Source organism: Diadema antillarum, unplaced genomic scaffold (assembly GCF_040938485.1).
Source record: "Diadema antillarum isolate AM-2024a unplaced genomic scaffold, OU_Dant_1.0 seq00001071_RagTag, whole genome shotgun sequence".
Taxonomy (NCBI): Eukaryota; Metazoa; Echinodermata; class Echinoidea; order Diadematoida; family Diadematidae; genus Diadema; species Diadema antillarum.
In genome coordinates this window covers 130763-155631 of record NW_027271896.1, presented here as the reverse complement: position 1 = coordinate 155631, position 24869 = coordinate 130763, and the positions used below count along the sequence as shown (strand labels likewise).

At 41.0% G+C, this 24869-nt stretch overlaps 1 long non-coding RNA gene across 1 annotated transcript; it reads left to right on the top strand.

Moving 5' to 3' along the window:
• The first annotated feature begins 10589 nt into the window (after positions 1 to 10589).
• LOC139743354 (uncharacterized) lies at positions 10590 to 23080 on the top strand. Its single transcript, XR_011711753.1, has 3 exons — positions 10590 to 10851; positions 17255 to 17452; positions 20357 to 23080. It is a non-coding gene; the product is annotated as an uncharacterized lncRNA (long non-coding RNA).
• The last annotated feature ends 1789 nt before the right edge of the window (positions 23081 to 24869 follow it).

The window sequence follows — 24869 nt, the reverse complement described above, 5'->3', positions numbered from 1 at the left end:
AAAAAGTGGCGCGTGCGCCCCCCCCCCCTTAATTTTGTAAAGGCGCCTCCCTCCTTCTGGATATATACAGAATTCCTGGATCCGCCCCTGCACCTGTATCGCGAACTCAATATATCCAAATTTACGAGTCATCTCTCTCTCCCTATCAGCGCCATTTGCAAACCCGCTCACTTTTAAAAACTCACCACGCCCACGCACAATCACGCATAATAAGCCAGATCACAGAACTTTACCAATCTGAACTTGTTCAGATTTAATGTTGACATTGCAGACCATCCTTTGAAATTGTCTTGTAACTTTTGAAAACGGGATAAGTGTTGATGTAATAGATGTTCATGTATGAACATATTGCAATGTATATAGGTGAATATGGGTTCTTTTCAACCAAATTATCAAGAGTCATTTATACAGCATTTGCATGTAAATCACCACATTCTGCTTGGCTGTTTCAGCTTCTCTCTTATGATTCAAAAGATTAATCCATACTTTGAAAAATCTGTGGTTCAGACGCCACTGCAGGCCATTGCTAGCTGTGAACTGGTTTATAAAATACTTCAGTATACCGCTAGAAAATACTGGTACTCGTATCGTAGAGTAACAGAAACAGAAGGGGTGGAGGAGGCTGGAGGAGGCTCATGATGGAGAGAGAAACACGGAAGAAGCAATTGACAGTGCTTGCGAGGAGTCATTCGCGAAGAGAAAAATAATTTTATTATTTCGTGAAAAGAGAAGCGTTTCAGTCACAGATATATTACCTAAATACTACACACTCGGAAGCCACTGCAGGCTCACCACAAGATTGTGATCAAAATATTTTACTGCGGACGAAAACAGCCACAAAAGAAAGAAAAAAAAACGCCTTTTCAATCGCTGTTTCGACAACACATCACGAAAGTCATTGTATAAAGTAAAATGGTCCCCATTATGATCCCCCGTGCGTCACTTGCTTGACAACTCTAGAAGCCATTCGGCTGTCCCATGCCGTTACCTCTTATCGCACTGTTTTGCTCCTTTCGAGCACGTGCACAGCCCAGTGCCCGTTTCCCGCCAAATCTGAATTATTGTGCGGCGTCCCTAGAGTCCTGTGGGCGTGTACCTCGTAGAGAATCTGCACACCCATTCTTACACTGTGTCGCGTAGAGGGTAGCACGCGTTGGGATCTGTAGGTCCGTTATTCCTTCTAGCAAACAGCGGAAAGACTGTCAGGGAATTTAGACAAGTTCCCGTCTGATGAAACTTGGAAACGTCACTGGCCTATACTGGTGTACTCTTCTATCAATGGGGGGTAAGTTTGCTTGTGTCATTGTGTGTTTTGATATATATGTCAGTTTTGATTACTAGTATTCAATTCAAAGCAATGCGAGATGAGTGTTGTACAAGATCAGTCTGTGTCAACGCAGGGAGGTGACTCCCTGGTCAACGTTAGGTGCCACGTGGTACATGGTGTGATAGTTAGTTTCCTGTGGTATTTCAGGGTAGTGACTGCACCCACCTCCCTTGGTATTTTTTTGTCCAGGGTACGCCGAGGTTTACCTATCTTATCACACAGAGGCAAAAGCCCTCCAGAAAGGGGCGAGCAGAAGGGGAAATTATTGAATGTAAGAAATGACACTGTACTTGAACTCTTATTCTGATAAAGAATTGGGAGCCTCAATTTCTCGGCCAATCGGGGTGACGGGCGCCAGAGTCGAATGGTTGTTTAAACATTACAGACCGCATGGCAGTCCGCATGACACCAAATGTTACCGTGACAGTTGTGTCATTTTGATCTGTCCAAGGTAGTCGCTAGACAAGTGAGCTGCTAACGCTGTGATACAGGTGCGTATTGCTTGTTTTCATGTTTATTTCTAAATGTGTAATAGTCCAATACAGGTTTAAATCATTTGCCTGGCTTGTTATCCAGTCTTCACTTGCCTGCAGTGTCTGAAAAGAACGGAGTTTGAATTCTTCTTCATTGCATCGAATACATGTAATAGAAAACGCAGCGATGCATTCTCTCGCTCTGCTATAATAGCCCTATAACATGTGTCTTGTCTCCGTATGCCTATAAGTTTCTGGCAGAAGTCTTCGCTCTTGTGTACTAAAAATTGATGAAGGGTCCGAAGCACTTTCTCAGCTCTAGGAGAAAAAGCTTTTATATCTGCCGGCCCTATCCCTGTGGAATGCTCAATTTTACTCAGGATCAAACTAGCAAAATCCAAAGAAAATTTTCATAAGAATCAGAATCTCAAATCATAAAATTTTCACATCTTGTTTTAGTTTATTTTTGTTTAGATTGACTGCCATGTTCTCGTTTTCACCGATACGTTTACGTATGGTGACTCCAATGTAGGTGACTTTAATAGAATATACTTAACTATGTATTATGTATTTATATTATTCATTATGTGCCATGTTCAATCTAAGAGTTAGAATGTTGACTCTCGAAGCGTATACTTTCCCCGATCCCAGCAGAGGACAAACTTGTACATCCACACAAGACGTCAGGTATTACGACGTGATCACAATGTTATAGTGGCTATGGTGGTTGCTAGTACTTACATCTTATGTAGGATAGATAGTGCTGTGAAGACAACCCCCAAAACATGAAATGGATCTCAAGGCCCTGTTGCATAAAACCCTTACCGCTGAACTTACCGCTCCTTTCTAGCGGTAAGTCTTCAAATTAGCGGTAAATTTTATAATCCTAGATGCTGATTGGCTGTGATGCCTAATTTTGACGGTAGTTACCATTGAAATTCAACGGTAAGTTTTATGCAACGGGCCCTTGGTGCGCGGCGGAGGCGTGAGGCAAGTCTCATGGTTTTGTAAAATTTGGAGGAATCACTACCAAACCAGTCATGGTTTGGTCAATCTTATTGTGTTGACTTGTGCGGTGCCACGCCCATGTATATAGCTGTCTTATTAGAGACTCGTGCATGTCTTACTCTTAGCCCGTACCTTACTGATGATTCATGAACAATACATCAGTGCTTTCATGATCTACTTATCTAGATATTTTAGATTTTTATTTCTTAACCTAAACGTGGTACATGGTGTGATCATAGAGTTAGTTTGCTGTGGTATTTCAGGGCGGTGACTGCACCCACCTCCCTTGGTATTTTTTTGTCCAGGGTACGCCGAGGTTTACCTATCTTATCACACAGAGGCAAAAGCCCTCCAGAAAGGGGCGAGCAGAAGGGGAAATTATTGAATGTAAGAAATGACACTGTACTTGAACTCTTATTCTGATAAAGAATTGGGAGCCTCAATTTCTCGGCCAATCGGGGTGAAGGGCGCCAGAGTCGAATGGTTGTTTAAACATTACAGACCGCATGGCAGTCCGCATGACACCAAATGTTACCGTGACAGTTGTGTCATTTTGATCTGTCCAAGGTAGTCGCTAAACAAGATTAGTGAGCTGCTAACGGTCGCTGTGATACAGGTGCGTATTGCTTGTTTTCATGTTGTCTATTTCTAAATGTGTAATAGTCCAATACAAGTTTAAATCATTTGCCTGGCTTGTTATCCAGTCTTCACTTGCCTGTAGTGTCTGAAAAGAATGGAGTTTGAATTCTTCTTCATTGCATCGAATATACATGTAATAGAAAACGCAGCGATGCATTCTCTCGCTCTGCTATAATAGCCCCATAGTATACATGTGTCTTGTCTCCGTATGTTTCTGGCTGAAGTCTTCGCTCTTGTGTACTAAAAATTGATGAAGGGTCCGAAGCACTTTCTCAACTCTAGGAGAAAAAGCTTTTATATCTGCCGGCCCCATCCCTGTGGAATGCTCAATTTTACTCAGGATCAAACTAGCAAAATCCAAACAAAATTTTCATAAGAATCAGAATCTCAAATCATAAAATGTTCACATCTTGTTTAGTTTATTGTTTTTTGTTTAGATTTACTGCAATGTTTTCGTTTTCACCGATACGTTTACGTATGGTGACTCCAATGTAGGTGACTTTAGATAGAATCACTATGTATAGTATGTATTTATATTATTCATTATAATATTATGCCATGTTCAATCTAAGAGTTAGAATGTTGGCTCTCGAAGTGTATACTTTCCACGATCCCAGCAGAGGACAAACCTGTACATCCACACAAGTATATAATTACGACGTGATCACAATGTTATAGTGGCTATGGTGATTGCTAGTACTTACATCTTATGTAGGATAGTATAGTGCTGTGAAGACAACCCCCAAAACATGAAATGGATCTCTGGTGCGGCGGAGGCATGAGGCAAGCCTCATGGTTTTGTAAAATTTGGAGGAATCACTACCAAACCAGTCATGGTTTGGTCAGGGAGGTGGAAGAACTTCCACCTCCCTGGTTTGGTCAGTCTTATTGTATTGACTTGTACCACGCCCCTGTATAGCTGCCTTGTTAGAGACTCGTGCATGTCTTAGTCCGTACCTCACTGATAATTCATGAACAATATTCTATTATCAGTACTTCCATGATCTAGATATTTTTGATTTTTATTTCTTTATCTAATATTATCATATTAGAATTTTACAAATATTTGTTATGTGGATTTTAATGTTCCAGCGCACGTCTGGATACAATCCTTTTATAATCATAGCTGATTCCAAAACCGATACCCTGTAAAACATGGAGTTTTAGATGCAACCATGCCCATGGTGTACATAGCTCCATGATGGAGCGATACAATCGTGACTACATCCTTTTGGGACACGGAAAAAAAAAAGGTGGGAAAGTTAGGAATAATCTTGTCATTTGGCGGTACTGGGCACTGAGAGCTGACCTGGTGTGTTCTATTTTTGGCTATGAATAAATAATTCCAGGGCCCGATTTTAAGCCATTTCTGCAATGGACTGCTGTCACATGTACGGTACACGTGCTCTTCAGAGGTGGACTGCGTGTTTGTGTATTTGTGTTTTCGCGCGCTCTATGATGACGTAGCGTCCTGGAGCGTTACTGGGCGATAACCAAAGGATCGAAGTTGACTTGCGCAATCGAGGGCCAGTGACAGGTTGGTCGTGACGTGTCGCTTGATGTACATAAGGCTGCGTTCACATAGAAGTATACTATTCGGGTATTCGGGGCTCGTTTTCGAGGGCACGCGAATAGCTTGAATCGAACGATAGGATTTCCTCACACCGGTTCACATAGGAGGGCACTATTCGAAAGTACCGAATAGCTGCGAATAGTACAGCAAAGTGGGAATCGAGCTTGTTCGATTTCCTTGCAGCGTATACCGTCTCTGGTTTATGAAATAATGACAATTTTGGTCTGGATTTGCCCTTTAGCAAAAATGAGCATGTAGACTGACATTCTGATGCAGTTTGCTGGGATGTAGGAGGAAGAAATCCTCACTGCATGGGATGGTGAGTTGACGGTGCGGGTGATGGTGTGTGTATTCGGTGCCCGAATAGCGAATACTAGTACCGAATATACCGAATACCGATACTTCTATGTGAACGCAACCTAACGACACTGTCTGTGCAAGAGGTTTTGAATGCAGCGGGACTCGCTGAATGGTGTTTACACTTCACAATAATTCGCTTTCAAACGCCGACAGCATAAAATAGGCCGACTGACTAACGTCCCATTTTCGGTTTTTTTTTTTTTTTTTTTTTTTTTTTTTGGGGGGGGGGGTGAAGATGCTGTATGCTATGCTGCGCTAGTCAATCACCTTTTCATATCAATAGTCTTGTATTACTATACGAATCCAGTTTGCTTTTAAATGTTGCACTGAATATTCTAGATGCTATATTCCATATTTTCTGTTTTCGATGAAGCGCTCACCGTAGCAATTGCATTGTTTTTGATGTTTCAAAAGCATTTACCATTTGCCGATGAAATAAATACCCAGCTTTTGCGCTTCAAAGTAGTTCTAATGTTTGTTCGTGACAGAACCCACCAATTTAAAGAGAATAGATTATTACTAGATATGCAAAATTTGATCAATAGTTATATTAAAATTGTTTCTATAAACCATCTTCAGTTGTGGTTTAGCAAGAAAAATATTGATATTCCCTTACATTCAAGGCTTTATTACGAAATCTCTATAAAGAAAGTGAATGGTAAGGTGTTTTGTGATACGACTGACCTACACATAGCCCCTCTACGCATCAGATGCGTAACTCAAATATGTTAAAATCACTGTTCTCAGTGGTAAATAGCTGTTTGAGGCGTTTCACGATCGCATGGGCCTATATCACATTGCACCAATCGCACTCAGTCATATACATTCGGCATTATTTGCGTAAGCTTCACCCCTGCCATGGACGGGGCAGGCCGTTGATCTACGATGTTCCCTTTTGACACAAAACGATTTAATAGAAGAAAAAAAATGCTCCCTGTGCTGGCGGAACTGGCTAATATACTAAAAATTTAGAGGGGCGTTTTGCCAATCTAAAGGGGCCTGTAGTACTCTCAAACTTATTTTGCCTCAGGTGGAATACCAATTGTCGAGTTGAAATGCATCCATGTGGTATACTTCTGCTACTACGTACAATGTGGGCATCCAGCGTAGGTAATACGAGAGCTATAATCTATGATAGAGAAAGTCCGATATTTCATCGGATTCCCATTCACAAAGAGAATTGAGATAAATTTGGTAATTTCAAATAAAGGCAGCTTGGTTATTGCTTCATCGTCAAATACAAAACAAAATAGATCTGTCGAAGTTACTTCATCGTCAGAATAGCACAAAACAAAATAAATCTGACGAATGCAGCTCTATAACATATTCGCGTTATTCTCTCGTTCTGCCCCTCTCTCCTCTCATACGCTCAGTTCAGACTGCTGATTCAGTTCAGTTTAATTATATTTCTGCATTTTCCCATGAAAATCATACATGAATTAACGGTAGATGTATATTTTGAAGAAAAATGTACATAATAAATTCATTGTCATGATAAACTTGGAAGTATCTTATCATACAGTAAATGTGTTAAAAAGTCAACGATACACTTAATATTTCCAAGTTTATAGAAAGAGGAAATATGGGGGAGTCCGCCTTCTTCAGCAGGTGCTTGATAATAAACAGCCTCATAAAAAAGACAAGAAGTAACATTCACACGCAGAAATGGATGATTTGCCATTGAAACTATAGTCTTGTGCCTATAAATGGAATCGACAATAATGGAGCATATGGGGAGAAGAAAGCAAGCAATGTACGATGCAGAGTACTGGAGACTGATGAGAATGTACGATGGGGATTACACGAGCACTATCCCCATGTGCATAGTTTACGCGTACACTTTGTGCGATGGGTGATCGTGTGTACTAGTACTCATGCCTCTGGACGTGTCAAGCAGCAACAACAGCACCCACACTTACAGTCATATCATACCACTATGTACTATAGTAAGTAATTATGACTGTGTGGGGGGCATTTTGTTTTCTTTTGTTCTGTTTTTGTTTTGTAGGTGGAGAAACCCCAATTTGTGTCACTTCAGTCCTGAAATTTGCATGGGGATATTCTGCACAAATTCTTCACCGAAGTCTGTAAAGAAAGACTGGTTTTACCACTCAATTGATATTATTACACTATTTCTCTATTTATGTACACCGAAGCAGTGCAGTCTCTCTAAAATAATGTAAAAGAAAGTGCATATATAGTCTCAATCCATGATACATTTAGGTGTAATATCGTGAAGGGATTAAGTATCAATCACAGCCAAAGTACATCATTTCATACTGGTATATATATTTTTCTATGAATTTCTTCTAGTACCAGGTACCTTTGACAAGAAAAGTGATGGGGTCGGGCTGGTCCATTTTTTTTTTTCAGGTGTATTGAGGCACATAGTGAAAGGACTCTACATCAGGGCCCATGCAATTCGGGCTGCGGTGTGACTAATGTAATGTACTTGTGACGGTAAACCCTTGTGACTACTTCTCGAACAGCGCCACCTAGTGGCGCAAAGTTGGCCAACTTGCGAGAAGAGATTCCCTGCTACAGTTTGTTTCAGTGTACGATTATTATTCATGTTCAGTCATGTGTTTGTAAAATTAATTATGGGATTAAAAACCTGGTCATGTAGACCTTTCAATAATGCAAATAGACGAAGACAACTAGTACAACTAAGTAAGCCTACATGACTACTTGTATACCTGCCAGACACTGCAAATGAATTGGCGATAGCAGAAACGTTCGAGAAATTGACTTGTCTGTGATGGAGGACTCCTATATAGTTTTATAGAAATTTCACTTCCTTTAAAGGGACTGTACAGTACTGGTTGAGGTGGGGATTCATGTTTTGAAATTCCTAAGTGAGATAATGAGAAACCTCATGAAATATGAAAGAGCATGTTATTTTTAGAAGGATTCAACGTTTTATTTGATGAAAATCAGCTTTGAAATGGCTGAAATATCCAAAGAAAGTGATAATAATAAAGGTGGCAGGCGACGCCTTTTATTAGGATCTCTTTGTTTTCACCTTGTTTTTTTGGTATCATCAGCCATTTCAAATCGATTTTCATCAAATAAACTTTTGATACCCCTGTATAGAATTGCATGCTCTTTGACATCCCATAGAGTGATTTCAGAATTTCTCACAAAAACGTTAAATGCTAAATCCTCACCTCTACCAGAACTGTACACACCCTTTAATTTTCCTTCTGGAGTATCCATGAGCGAGGAGTCGACCAAGCTGGAAGCAGGGGTGCTAATACTAGTATTAGGCTGGATTTGATCCGTGCATTCACTGTAGTACCGATAATAAACGCCTAGTTTTGTTTGTTTGTTGTTTGTTTTTAAATGTTGAATTGCCAAAGACTCAGAAGCGGCAGTCCAGTGAAAATATCACGGACACAGGAGATAGTCACAAAATATCGCGGGCCAATTTTACATCATGACGTACAGGCCTAAATGGTAGACACCAGTGGTAGGCACCTACTAGTATCCGATGCCTTTTCACTTGCTATCCGTAGGTACGTGAGGAAATGTTCACGATTACTTCTTATTAGTCGTCACTGATAGATACTGTAACCTGTAAACTTTTTTTATATTTTTCTGAAGTAATTGGAGTTAGATTGCGTTATGTCTCTATATCCTTAAAGCAGAGTAATCTTATTATTAGCTTCTAGCCCAACAAAAAGTAGTCTAAAACCACAACACGGCACACCAAAACAGTTTACAAAATAATAAGCCATCATGATTCCTGCTTGTGGTGACGTGCTATTACTAAGAAAAGATCATTTCCTGTGATTGAATGTGACAGAAAATGACCATGGATTGACTTTTACGGAATCTAGTTTATATTGTAATGATTCAATGTCAATCGGGAGTCTGGCGAACAGTGATATCCTTTATTCGAGTCATAATGTCATACTCTGCACAGTCTATAGATGAACAGCGCTACACGTCAGGAAAAAATATGCTGGCAAACCTACAGTACATTTTTGTTCTTATCACGGAGCAATATGAAAACAGCGTAGGTAAAAGATGGCATTTTCCGATAGAGTAAACAGAACACATGCTGTATGTGTGTGTGTGTGTGTGTGTGTGTGTGTGTGTGTGTGTTTGTGTGTGTGTGTTTGTTTGTTTGTTTGCTTGTGTGTGGCGGGGGTGCGTATAAAAAAAGCTATAGGCGAGGTGACGAAAAAACGTAGATTTTCCCCTATTCTATCCTAAGCGAGATATTCGTGTAAAACCTCTCTCGGGTGTATTAAATGATACTATCCTCCTTGGTCAGAGCCTCTTTGGCCAGAGGTCTCGTGAGGACCACTCGGGATCTATGATGCAATAACCACTAGCTTGTGAGTTTTGTCATTCACGACGTGATTGACAACTCCAGTTATTGCCAGATGTCACCTTTTTTCCCCAACGCCCCATAACATGCCCGCACTCTCACCGCGTATTTACTACGCCGCCCCAGCTGTTCAACAGTTGTAGCCCCTGCCGTCAATGTGGTACTGAATATTCATGTCTATTATTCACCAGAATTGTTGTGATTGGTGCCTCTCGAAGCGAGGCATGAAGTTAGTCGTACGCATCAGTGGATTGAGCGGTAGGTAAAATTAACCGACGCCCTCACTTACGGAAAGCGACCAATCATAGTGTGGGAAACAATAGTCACGCACAGCGCGACTCTGCCGGCGACTGATTGATAAACACTGTAAACCGATTCTTCGCGATGCGCTTACGAGTCCTCTGTATTTTCTCTTTTTATCTCCTTCAGGGTTTCGGCGTAGGGAAATTACTACGAAGGTGGCGTGCGTGCTCGTCGGACGCGGCATCAGGACTACTCCGGTCGTGTCATTTACGCCGTGCCACTTACAAGGAATAACACACGGGCAATTATTTTCAAGAGCCAATATGTCTATGGCCAGAGTTTTCGAATCGCCTGTTATTAGTAGGAGGCTGAACGGCGATAGAATCTGCGGTAGCATGTCGAAACCGAGGGTATGTCGGCAGCTCTTTGCCGAAAGACCCGACCAAGAAGAGACTGGACAGGATGGTTGAAGATGCTAAGGATATGTTGGCAGAACAGCAAAAGAAGAGAAATGGATGTTCAATTTTCAGGAAGGAAAACCATTGGAAGGAAGTAACTGGCAGTCGGTTCCTGAGGCAAGTGTTCCCGTGTTCTACAGGAGTACTGGAAGAAGCCCTTGCAGGACGTGGTCATGTCAGCTCTGCCCGGAGCAGCGAGTCGGCGGAACGGCTGCAGTCAGCTGATTTTACTCCAAACGGCGGCCCCTCCGAGCGCTCTAACACCGATACGACCTCGGCGGCAGCAGCGGCGAGGATAGCGGAGCGACCCAGTGGAGATGAAACTGAAACAAAAACTCTTAATTCGAGTAGTTCAAACCACAGGGAAGTACCACATTCTGCACCTGCCCCTTCTGGAAGCGCCAGGAGAGATCATCATCAACGATGTATAACAGGTGAGGAATTTATAGCACTTGAAAAAAAAGAAACATTATTAAAGTAACTCTACTACTGGAAAATGTTTATCTCAAAACGCAGGAAGTAATTAACGATCTTATCTTTTGTCTCTAAACTATAGCCAGAAACTCTTTTAATATTTCTTTCCAAGTATAAAATAGATTGGAAATAACTTTCACATGAGAGAGGAAAAAAATAACATGTGTAGTTGGTACCGTGCCACGTTTCGTGAAAAGCATGAAGCGAGATGCTCTTGGACCGGTATCGGATAGAGGCAGCAAGTCGGATCAGCACACCTGAAACTTGCTGGGTGTATGTAGGGGTAACGCCTTTTTTCTCGCGTGATACACAGCAAACAGCGGCGATGGGAGCGTACGCACGATTCGGCAGGCATTCGGACAATAAGGCGAATTAGCTATCGCCGTGGTTCGTTGTAAACAAGTCTGTTCACGTCTGGTTTGGGCTGTGGAAAGTAGGTCGTTCCAAGCTACGAAACCGATCCTGTTGAGACTTGTCCTGTCGGTGTTCCGGGGTCATTATCTCTTCCCAATCCTACTGTAATTAGTTTAATCTCTGTAGAACAGTCATGTCGCCACGTCGTATTGATGATTACCGACAAAGTTGTCATGATTATTATCATCAACAATATTCTTGTCTCGTCTTGCAAATGGAACAGCTTACAGCATGATATGGATGTCTTCTGTTGATTTCCAGAAATCTTGTAGGCCCTATCACAGTATCAGACTCGTGATAAGCCGTCAGCAGGCCTTTACTGTTTACCAAGTTTCCATGTCAATGATATTTCTTTTTTCTTTCTCTCTTTCTTGCGCCATGAGCATCTATTCATGATGGATACCGGCGCATTACAAGTGTATCATATTATTATTATTATTATTATTATTATTATTATTATTATTATATTATTTTATTAGTGCTTTCATCACACATGATGGCAATTGATCCTCGGTCTATATTGTAAAGAACGCCTTTTGTAACTCTTCCAAGTCCGACCCTGCCATATCCTCGGTGTCCTTGCGTGTCTGTCGACCATTATCCGTAGGCCTAGTCGTTTCCAATTCCACAACACTGGCAAAGCACGTGTCATGCGTCTTTATGGTATATTTTTATCTTGTAGTATAACTATTTCCCAGGCCAAGGTTAGCATGTTCTTGTTTCTTTTCTTCTTCTTTTTTCCATTTCGGAAATTCAAATTTTGTCATCTTATGTAATACTGTATAGGCCTACATTGTCAAATTCAGTATACCCCAGATAGAACTTGATGTCGATGGGCTTTTATTCAATTCCAGCATTTATACTATATTTATTCCAGGTGTTATTCTTAGCTTAGTCGCGAAAAGTTCCTTCTTGCTATGATTTGAAATTGATCAGCAGCATTGCGTAGGCTGAGTAGACAAACAGTACAGTTTGTACGGGTTTATGATGATGGGAAGTGTTTGTTTATCGCCTGTTGTGAGAAAACGAACGTGGGTGACCTCTCAGTTACCGACGGGACTTCCTGTAGTAGTAAGTCGATTGTTGTCTGATTAGCGGCTTCTGCATTCAGGAAGCTTTCTTTTTTGTACGGTTTTAATTAGCCATATTCAGCCCTGTCGCTTCACAGCTGCGCACAGCGTCAGGTCGGGCTAGGTGTTAATGAGAATGTCCCGAGCTCTAAAATTCAAGAAAACCAATAATCATTGCGACTTCCAGTGTGGGATGTTACAGGAGTTGTATCGTAACCCTTGTAACTTGCATTATGAATATGAAGGGTAGTTGATTATTAACCGGTAGCCGGTGCACTCGCTGTTCCCTCTCCGTTTGACTCCAACAGTTTTCAATTTCATCGTGGACTCCATTAGCTCCATTCATGATTACACCAGCGCCGAATACTGGCTGCTGTCCTCTCGTGAGTGTCGTGGAATCTTTGGTTCACCTTGTTTTGTTTTGGTTTTGTGTGTGTGTTGTTATTTTTTCACATCGACATGGAGCTTCATGTGACAAACACTTCAGAAGTACTCTAATTACTTCTTACTCCTTTGAAAATGGTCTGAAGTTGAAAAAAAAATCAGGCCTGGCAACATAGTCGAGTATTGTCTACTGACATTCTCTGTGTTTTCTTGCAATTCTTTTGAACCCAAGAGAAATCATTCCTGCGAACACGAATGTTGTCAAAGGTGCTACAGGCCTAGTCTACTATCATAGTAGAGTATGGATTGTACTTGTGCATCGATCCGTTGGTACTGCACCTCTTTTGGCCATATTACTTCATGTTATTGTCGATCGGGTGTTGCCGTGTTCATGTGTAACGCTAGACAATTGGCTTCGTCCCTTCCAGCTCCTCCTCACCCACACGGACTGGGTCTCTCCGCATCGCAGTGCCTGTCAATCAAAGGGCGCACGACTCGCAAAAACAAGGACTGTCCCTAGGACACACGTAGTCTTCTGTACCAGCCGATTCACACAGCTTGCTAACTATTCGGGGCAGCATAGTGCAACCATGGAGCTACTAATAGTAGCTCCATGGTGCAACGGTGCAACTGCAATTGCTTTGACTGTTGGGCCCAAGTTTGATTTACCTAGTAGGCCCTACACTCTATACTGTAGGCCTTAGCCTGTTTGTGATGTGTTTTGAAATTAATGATAATATGCCTGTAAATGGTACATGCTTGTATGTGGACGCTTTTGCAGTTAAGTGGGAGAGGGCTCGTGATTTTTATTAAGAAATCGTAATTAGGAATTGGTGCACTCAATCGACGAGTGACGTTTCCATCTCGTACCATACCATAACTGTATAAGTCAGTTTTCACAAGCGCTACTATTATAGGTAAAACCTGTAGTCAAGTATATAGAGAAATATTATAAGTTACTGACAGTTAGCCTACCCTTTGAGCCGAGAAACGAATACGGCAGCGCTATATTATGCGTTGTTCGTATCTGTCGAAAGCGATCGGCTGTAATATCATTGGCCCGGATAAATCGAGAAAACAGGTTGAGACTGAAATCCTATACCCAATATATAGGTGATTGACACGCAATACGAGTAGATCTTAGCAAGTGACTTCTGTTGCGACAAATAACTAATGGGAAAATATGCTGGGCGGATCTAGATTCGTGGATATGACCTACAACCATTATTTTGATGTTTATTGACAAATTACAATGTGTGACAAAACTTGTCTTGAAAGACGTACAAAGATATAGGCCTACGTCTAAGTAGTTTTTGCTTGCATTGTATTGTGCGGTATTCTCGAAAGATAATGTTAGACCAGAAAGCGAAAACTGTAATTTGAACATTGTTCACAAGAGAATAGGGGCCGTCCATCTGCACACACAAATGTTCACTTTCACAAGTTCAATTTTAGTGTTCTTGGTTGGTCAGTGTTTCAAGGTCAGGCAATGGTGTCGAATCGCTTTGACAAAAGTTCGCTCAGAGCATGGATAGGGAAGGTTGTGCAAATAATTGGAGAGTCCACAGACCTCTGCCCCATTTCATTATTCGCCGCTTTCACAATCACCGACCACGTCATCTGAAAACTACTCGTGATTTTCCCATCAAATGAATTCTAAATCCATCAGAAGCTTTTCATACGTGGGAGGATGTCGCGTGAGGGATGTGATGGAGCTCAAACGGCTCTGGGAAAATCAGGCTAGGAGGCAAGTGTTTTGATTTGGGTATTGTGTGCTGTGCCATAATCACTTCATTCAGATCTCACTTTAGGTTCCACAAAGAGACGCCGTGATTACTGAATTTTCTATTCGAAGGGATGGAAAAGTCCCCTCGATATATTCCAGAATTGCCGATCGCTGTGTTAGCTACATAATGGCTCATCGGAGGATCTAGATGGTTCATTTTTGGAATTTATTTTGGTGAAGACTTATTTTGTCTTTAATATTTTGTCTTCAGTACTTCAGTAATTTACGTATCTTGTATAGGCCTACATTCAAAAGTTCCACTCTCATTTAGTCTTCGAGAATGGATATGAAATGCCTGCGATTGACCTAAAAAGAAAAAGACGTGAGTGGCTTCGGTCATCTGCATGGTCAAATCGTGGTGTCACGTGAAGACAAACAAAGCGATGACCGAACCATTATTTTCTCGCATCAATAATGCCGTTAGATTGACGTGTCGGATGCGGTATTACACGCGAGTAGCTTCCGAAGTAGAAATCAATCGTGCTGTCGTGCATCGTTAATTTTGTATTTGTTTTTCAGTCGTGTGAGTGCTGGCAGAGATCCAGATATCGAAGGGCCAAACTTCTGTTGATTTTGTTTTTGCGTTTACATCTCTCCCCCTCCCTCTGTAAGCAAAAGTGTGTGTGCGTAAGAGTACACGACTTTTCCATAGATAGTTAATTCACGCACTGTTTGTCAAGTGAAACAAGGCCATCTTTATTCGGTGAGCTCTTTTTTTTTTCTTGTTTTTTTTTGGGGGGGCATACAGGAGTGAAGGTAGAGCTTAGGACAATTCTCATTGGGAAATATCGCAAACAAAATATTCAGCAGAACTGTCGTTCATTTTTGTTTTCATGAAAAAAAATTTTTCAGAAATCTGCATAATGTAAGCCTAACATGTTATGCAAAAATTGTTTATTATCCCTTAGTGATATGAGGGTCAAAGATATCGACACAGATGTTTATAACCATAACAAACTTGGCTTGAGTGATCGTAATTTTTCGCTTCCCCATGACGATTTGCACTTTCATGGAAGCTGAACTAATGATTTTATGGGTTACAGCTCGTTATTCCGACGGCTCTTCAGTCCGAAGATTCGTTGTTCCGAAGGTTCGTTATTCCAAATTTCATTTTCGGATGAACAAATCTTCGGAATAACGAACCTTCGGAATAACGACACAAATGTTCGGATTAACGAACCCATAATTTTCGGATTAACGAACCTCTAGGTACATATAGGGAATTTGCGTGTTTCGGATCAACGAATCTTCGGAATAACGAATAGCACCCGATTTTATGAGCTCGCTCCAAATGATACATGTCTAGGCTATTCGTCGAAGTCTCTACTCAGTATTTCCCTTGATATTGTATGCAAGGCTTGGCTATGTAGGCCTATATCCATGGAGCTATATATAGCTCCATGGTATATCAGAGAATATAACATCCGTGTTGAGTGCCTCGTCCCCGTTTATGTACCTTTTTTTTGCTCAGGCAAGGAGGCGGAAATTATAGAGATACATTGTACCACTTAAGTAGTACTACTGTACAGTGATTTGCCAATCTTGCCTTTCTCCGCTAATGAAGTCCGTTCGCTTCCTGCCAATACTCTTATTCTTTCTTGTCTCTGGAATATCGATCGCGGTTGAATTTTTGAAAAAGTGCACGGCGATCGAGAGAGGCACCTCCAGAAATTTTGAATGTGAGCATTTATTGAAAAAGAAAGCAGAATTTGAATGATCGTGATTGATCGTGAAACAATGCTCGAAGCCGTTTTTGCTGCATTTGGATGTGAAATAATGGTTGTAGTAAGCAAAGAGCGGGGGGGGGGGGGTATCTTCAAGAGATCCTGCGGAATTTCTGCGCCAGTCGTTAGCTATAAAAGCTCATTCGCAATTTTCCGTACGTTTCCATTACCAGCATTTCAAATTTTCAATCTCCAATCAGACCTGTCGGGCTTCACAAAACTATGACATCCCCGTTTTGCAGAGAGTCCGTTATAGGCTCTACCATTATGGACACACTGCTTGTCAGCATTATACAATGCATAGGTTTGTTGGACTTTGCGAGAGCATTCACAAACGAACCGAATTCGGCACCGAAACAATGAGTAGTGTATAATGTGGACGTGCAACAAAGTTAATCTTCACACTTGTTTTTCAAAGACGTTGTGGTTGCACTGGCGATGAAGAGCAGGTTGTGCAATTCTGTGAACACAATTTATTCCATTGTCGATGAGCTGCGACAAATGAAGATCTCAACGGGGAATTTTACTCTGCTTGTGTGTATTGATAAAGTCTCTCTTGCTCTCACCATCGGGTGCGAAATTTATTGATAAAACGTCAAAGGTGTCGTCCTTAGCTTCTGGTCTGTCTGTTCGAGCCACGCATTTATTTTCACACCTTTCGTGTGCCAGTCGGACCCAATTTGAGTTGACAGTCGTGCTTGGCAACTGCTAGCCCCGACTAGTCCACTCAGTTCATCTACCTTGACCTGTTCACTGCGTGTCGAAAACACGAGAGCTGATCACATCAAGCCATACAACCCACATTAAAAGTGCCCTGTTCTCGAATACGACTATGAAAAGCTATGCCAGTGTGTTGAATTGTTTCTATTTCTGAAATATTAGTAACCTCTCTATCCAATATGAATTAACTATTATATCGTGATGTGTTTACTTCTTGGCCGAATAATTCAATATTCCTTTCTGATTTTGACTTTTGTTGCTTCAGAATACTTCCAACATCGAAAAAGGAGCAGAAGCACCTCAGAGAGCGACACGTCGCCGCCCAAGCAGAGAAGAGGGAGCGCCGCCCCCGGCGGCCCAGACAGACCACGATCTGCTCCAGCTGCAGTGGCAACGTCGTCATAGCAACACGGCGTCGCTCGCTCTATCCTGGTTGTGCATGAAGCCTGTGACAAATTTAATGGTGAGTGAATGGATGTTAAGGGGGTCAATGAAATAATTTACCACCAAGATGGGATATTACAAATTCGTGTTAATTGGTTAGCAGAGCCATTTGTTGACCACCTGTTTCGCGGTTGTTATTTGGTAGTGATTTCATGGAAATCGGTTAACCAATTGCCACTAATGGCCAGACTGCACACACATTGAAACTCTGATGTTATTGCACACATGCAAGTGTGAAATGGAAACTTGCATTTGGTGCTGCACATGTGAGATTATTAATTTAAAGATTCAAGTACTTAGCCTAGGAGTAGCCTAATACCCACGAAGTGAAGTGTACAAACCGAACTGAAGATAATGGGCACGTGTCGCTCAAAGCAATGCAGCTTGTGCATGCCAGGGTGGTTAGCGATTACAACACTGGTATTTCTAAGGCATCATTCTGTTGAACAATTTAAATTTGCGCAGCTCTTCTCCGCCCCGCGCCACCCATTGAACAGTGACTAGAGATGTCACAAGACAGTCGAAAGAGAAATCCCCGGTTTAGGTCGAGTTGCGCAACGCTTGGGTCAATAACGCATTTAAATGTGATGGAACACACTACACACAAAATACAAGATGATAGTGTCACTGCCAGGAAATAACAAACAAAGCATCTCCTGCATATTGTTGCAATATATTGAAGTTGCATGTTTGTTTGCCTTTCGAATGACTAAGACTCAACACACGGAACTTTGAACCCCATTCACGTTTTCGAAGAGGACACATCAGTTCTTTATGCTCTACATAGGACTATACCAGTGAGTAGCTTGATTGCCACCTGTGTGGAGTACAGAATGACTTCTTCAAATGCAGTGGAGACGCGTTAGGCGTTTAGGAGATGCCCCGTTCAGGAGATACATGGGAGTAGGGATTTGGGGAGGGTGTAATTTTGGTCCTGTTGAAGAAAAAAAAACAACACATGTCAATCATTGATGAAAAGAAACACAGTGATTATTATGTGTGTCATATTCATGACACTAAAATTTTTAACTGCCTGCCTACTTTACGTTCCTGGGAAATTGGTGAAGATGACTTCCCGAAACGAGAGAGGGAGTTCATTATTCATAAACGCAAGTTTCTCCCTTCTTTCCACCTCGTCCTCGGATCTAACAACTGTACTTGGCTTTTGCCATGTGATACAACTTGAATTACTCGATCAGATTCTTACAAACGGGTTTATTGGCCTTCCTATTTTGGACTTTATTGTGTCTAATTGATATAATTACAATGAGACCTATGTCTTCTCCGAGATCGTAGTGTATTTCCTCCAACAAACTGCCTTTGAAATGCCGCCTTCAGGTTAGAACTGATGGCTTGCTTGGGTTATCCTCCCGCCCCTTTCCCGTTTTGACCATACCACCGTGGCGTCAACTTCATTGGAAGCCGAGTTTTTGTGTGTGTGGGTTGTTTGTTTTTTCTTTAACTACACTGTATTGGAAAGCCTTGCGCTGTATAGCGGTCCTTCTCGAAGTAAACCCGAGGTAAATCCCTTTTGAAAGCGCGAACAATAGTTGAAAGGGGATTTGAAAGCAATGTTAAACACTTTCCTAGCCTGATTTTAAGCCGATAAATCCCTCCAAAAGCTGGTGAAAATCAGCACCCTTGCCATTGAGCATCTTTTTCTGGCTGGCTGGGGAGAAAAAAATAAATGACGGAAACTCAAATCCATTCCAAATTCTGTGGTGTTCGTAGTTCTAGTAGGGCCTGTCTATGAGTGTAGTGCTTCTTTGACATTCTTGAGATTATGTAAATAACGTTCGATCGTGATAGTAAACTTTTTTTTGTTATTTTAGACTGTAAATAAGCTAACACCTAACACAGTGGTCACTTATCTCGCTGTTTATTTTTGGACGCATTGTAATATAGTCGTAACCCTGAAAGTGTACAAACGTGTGAAAGTAACCCTTCTCGATATCATGGCTTGGTTTCGTTTCCTGAAAATAACAGGCAAATTGGTGTTTTCGTCCGGATTTGCACCGACTTTCAGAGATGACAAAAAAGGACATGTTTGATTGGTGGACGATTGACAATTTCCTCTAGGTCCTACACGGAAATTATCTTTAACAAGACTTAGTAACGGCATACTTCAGAGCAATGCATTTGACACCGCAACATTGCGTTGCAGTTTGCAGGTTCTTCAATCGCCGAGGTTAACTTTCATCCATTCGTTTACACATTTCCTATTGGTAAATTGTCTTGTCATCAGTCCACTTCGCCATTCTCTGAGGCAGTTAGATTTTCATATGTTCTCGTTGAGACTTGAGTTTTAGCACCCCATACTCACTGTGCCTTCCAATGGGCCGACTGCTCGGAATTAAGTCGAGTTTTCACTCAGTGAGTGAAATCGGTAGGACGTGCCCCATTGTCTTGTTGAAACCAACTGTATTATTTTATGCTGGAGTTAATGGTTGGCCTAGTGATTTAATATTACATGTACCTCGATTCTTGATCCACACCTTGTTGCTCCAAGGAGGTACTCCTAGTACTCCTTGGTTGCCGCTCTCGTCCGCGAACTCGCAACCTGACCGTGTTCAAATTCTGAAGGAATGGCCAGAATAGTGATGGTGGTGTGTATGCCTGTTCCAGTCGAGTACGAAGAGGTTGAACTTTGACAGTTAACCGATAAAGGAAGGATACTACCGCGGTGTAGGGAACTATTTTTGAAAGTAAAGGTCGTATAGGATCAACAACTTCTTTTCCCTTGAGAGTTATCTCTTCCATAAGTAATCGCGGAAAGCAGCCAAACCAGAGAGCCAGCGGTGATTGTTTTACATAATCCGCTACCCCTATTTGCATCCTGTCATTCGGATGTTTGTTTCTACTCAATACCAGATAATACATGTATGAATATTAAACCTTTCACTTGTTTTTTTCTCGATTTCAGGGATTCTACGATACGTGTGTGAAAACAGGGTCGTCGGCTTTCAAGGTTCCCTGGGAGCGCAGCTTGTTTACAACGCCAGAGTCATTTGAAGTAGTCTTTTCGCCAGGAGCACCACGTACGATCCATGTGATCACTGTAGACTGCTTCACGCCAGTGGAATTATAGTAGAACAGTGAACGTGGCTAAAACCAAGGAGCTTCTAAGCTCCTTGCTAACGCTCACTTTGCACTTGAATTGGTGACTCAGTGCAAACAAGCACAAAAGAAAAGGTCTGAGTAAGGAGACTAGCAATATTCTTTGGCCGTTCGCCAATGAGACACTCGAAACGACTGGAGTTGAACAACAATGAGCGAACAACTGGTGATTTGGCCATGGGCCAATAGGCACTCCGTGTTATTTTTGTGTGTGCAATATACGCTGTGTACCAGCGTTTTCCCGCCTTATGTGATCACGTGCTCAGGAGACGCGTACGCCCATCACGAGGTCAAAAGGTCGTCGCGAAAGCCTGACAAACAACTTGAAGCGCTGCCCTGGATTGTGCGATCCCTAGGACAGCTGGGTTCGCTCGCTCTTGGAGAAATGAAAGCATGAAGTCCTAACCAAGATGGTTTGGATGTTTTTGCTGAATATGTGCCCAAAGTTTGACAGCTTCGTGGTTGTATTTTTTTACACTTCCACGAAGTGTTCTGAGGAAACATATAGATGGGGAATAAACGTGTAAATCCAAACACGAGTACAAGGAAGTTTTTATAAACACAAAAATATGTGAAACGGTTGAAATATCAACTTTAAGAATTGCAACTCAAATTTCAAGCAGATAAGTAAAAAACCAGGGCTCTTCATACTGTCAATTGCTATGGTGATTTTATGCTTTGCAAACTTCTCAACTTAATTCTTGTGAAATCTCAAACCATGTTTTTGTTTGAATGTGTCTTGACATTTCACATGTTCACAACATTGGAGAACTTCTGCAGAGATGTGTGACCTACACAATACTTTATTAGAGAGCAGCTAATTGCCTGTATGGTGTCGCTTGTGAAACATAATGCACAGTCCATTTTATAAAAAGCGTTGTATAGTATATTATCTATTATATTTATAATTTATTTTGCAATTCTTCATTTCCTAACATTCCGTGCTTCACATGAGTTGGCAAGTCACTATACTCCCTGTGTGTGTAGGCCCTATACGTAAGGTATGCCATGCGGGTGTAGTGTGAAGCAATTAGTTTCCCCATAGATAGGACATTTTATTTTTGTCCCCGGATCAGACACTATTTTCCCCAACCACAATCGAGTACTTTTTACGGAAACTTAGTTTGTGTTAAGTTAGTGCCTAGTAGAAACAGTTCTCAGAAATATGCCAGATTATGCAGAATCATTTTGATCCTTTTTTTGAAGCTCCATAGGCGGCCTACACCTGTGACCACAAAACCAACACCTTATAGAGGGAGATATTACTGAATGAATATTTGAAAGTAAATGTTTGTCTAATTGAAGATTTTAAAAAAAAACCTGATAATGCATTTTGACCTGACTTTAGTAGATTTTTTAACGGCTATGACATTCAAGGATGAGCCGTTGGTCTGAATATCACAGCACGTACTCCATGAAGACGAACAGGTTTTGCTTCACATTTTTTTTTCTTCCATGTGATTTTAATGAAATACGAGGAGATGGTATGGCAATTTAACCATCTGTGCAATAAAGTGTGTCATCTTCGGATAAGAACACCACCCGAGTGAACAACTGCAGGGATGTTTTAATTTGCTTTCTTTCTCTTTAAGTGAATATACAGTAATAGGCTATTTATGTATGATCAAGAAGAAGTCTATGAAAATTCGTATCAAGCGGTACACATTTTTTCTTAAGATCAGTACATACAGCACATCAAAATTGCAATAGTGTGGGTCTATGCGCTTCCGTTTCGTGAGAATATTTTAGTGTCTTTCGCATCCATATTCTGTCTCTTTGAAGGTAGTCAACGTTTTACCAGGCAAGGAAGTCGGTCAAGATTCCATCTGAAGAAGCGGCCGTATAGTATAATCATCCCATACGCGGTTTCGGATTTTGCCCTTGACATTTCTTCAAGTGACCATTAATTCAAATCTATCGTACACCAACCACCCATAGCAAGGTTCTGGGTTCCGTAACCATAGGCCCTACTATCCAAATACTGTCGACGTATAGTGTCATTTTGTTTGCTGGTGATATGGCCGGGTCTTCAAAATTGATAGCAATCTATAGTTTCGATAATGCGAACCTATAGCGATCATTGCTGCTGGCTTTTCCTTGGCAGTTTGCGACAAGATGATGTTCAATGTGATTTCAAGCCATGTCCCTTATCTGAAAATCCCCGTCAATGAACTGAAATACCTAAACTTTCTATGAAGTTTCACTTTGATGTTTCCCAACCGCAAGCTCTGATTTGGGAGAGGTCAATTTTTGAGTCAATTTTTGTTGGGTTTGAACAAGTGTAAACTTGTCGGGGTACAAATTCACATCAATGAATTTCACCCACAAATTCTATGCATTGTTATGTGAATAAATGTTACGTGTAAATATGCAATGTATCGAGATGGAAATACAACAATAAATATGAGAATAGAGAACGGATGATTAAAGTGTTTTAATTCTTTGTGTGTGTTTCCTTAGTTTCTGTGGCTTCAATGATATACATGTACAGTGTACCATCTATATTCAAGGGAAATGCACAATTCATGTACATAGGTTGGATTCAGTGAATGCAAACATCAAACATAACTATTACAATGTATTGCAGTAGTAAAGTTTGTGGAAATTAGAATAGCCCATCAAAAATTAGGAATTTTCAGTTTTGATTTTATCCATGTCAGGTGTGAGATAAAGTGCACATTAAGAAACATAAAAATCTGTCACAGGAAACGTTTGCTTCCACTCTCGTACTACACTGTATTACGTCGAGATAGATATATATTGCTTCAAATACGTATAATACGTGGGCCTTTTGTTCTGGGTGATTGATCACACACCTATCCATTTGGGATCGCGCGCTGTAATAATGTTTTTTATGAACCAGCAAAAATACACACTGAACCGTCACATGCGTGATGTCAGATAAAGTATAACAAGTACATGCAGGTTTTACTAACATGTCGGAAAATAACAATTATGGTATTGTTTCGGTTGCTCAGAATAAGTAGGTTCGTACACTGCAGGGCCTATATCGTGTAGGCCTAACGAATGGTATACAATGTAGTTGTTGTAAAGATGGGGGGGGGGGGTCGTCAGATTTTAATTTTTTGCGAGATAATTAGAAACCGCTTGTAAAATATGAAAGAGCGTACAGACTATAGGGTCCTACTCTCTTGCATATTTCATAGCGGTTTCTATTTTACGTACTAGTAAGTTCCAAACGGTACACTCGTAACACATGTACAGGTGCTGAAGGTCTATGCCTATCAAAATATTAATTGACCAAAAAAGTCAAATTTATAGATAAAATGATTGTATCAAAATAGGGATATATGATAATTCAACGATTCATCAGCAATCTTCAAAAGACTGCATATCGTATTGAAATGATACACGCTACGTGCATTAAAAGGTTCTGCACAGTCATCACGATTTATTACGTTACACCCACATGTCATACAAAGTAATATTCATAGATTCTGCGTGTCCACATAGTGTTTTCACAATCGACTTATTTCATTTTTATCAAAGACCTGCGCTAGACAGTTTAATGGAAATCGCTCTACGATGGGGAATTAAACCCAAAATGACTGAATTCTGTGGACCGGAATGCAGAAAATATTAGTAGTCAGTAGTCCACATCATTGAAATCTGCAGAAGATCAGACAATGATCTATTCATCTAAAAGTTGTGAATTTTAAGGCTTTGTAAATGTTATTTTCCTACAATTAAACTATAGGTAATCACACTATTCATTGTAGTCATTACTAAGACAATGTATGATGTCCGTTGTCAGCATTTACGATTATAATATTGTAGTCCAAAAGATATCTCGACTGAACCGAGGCCAAGAAATCAAAACTGGCAAGATCCGTGACTGTCCATGGAGTTTTAAAACGTGCCTCGAACGAAACGAATCACAAACGAATCGGGATTTTACATCTCATAACCGGCGACATCACGGATGAGTTTAACCCTGCAACTCGTTTTTACTCTCACGGGCCTATTTACTAATCAGGTAGGTGGGAGAGAGATCCAACTTTCTGAGGTTATAGCTGAAGTCGTCCTATGATATTTTCTTTCCGGGTGTTACGGTAAAATTGTTTGTCATTATGACAAATGTTTTTACCGTAACACCCCGAAACAAAATGTATGTATATTCCAAAACTGATGATAAGTAAGGTGAGTGATGACAAAAATTTATATGCAGAAACAAAGAAATACACATATAAAGCAAACATTTACTGTATCATGAACTGTCGTTGGTTTGGGACAGAGTTTATTGACGTCGGTACGAAGTTCTCGAGCTGACATGCAACTTCATAACTATACAGACTCAA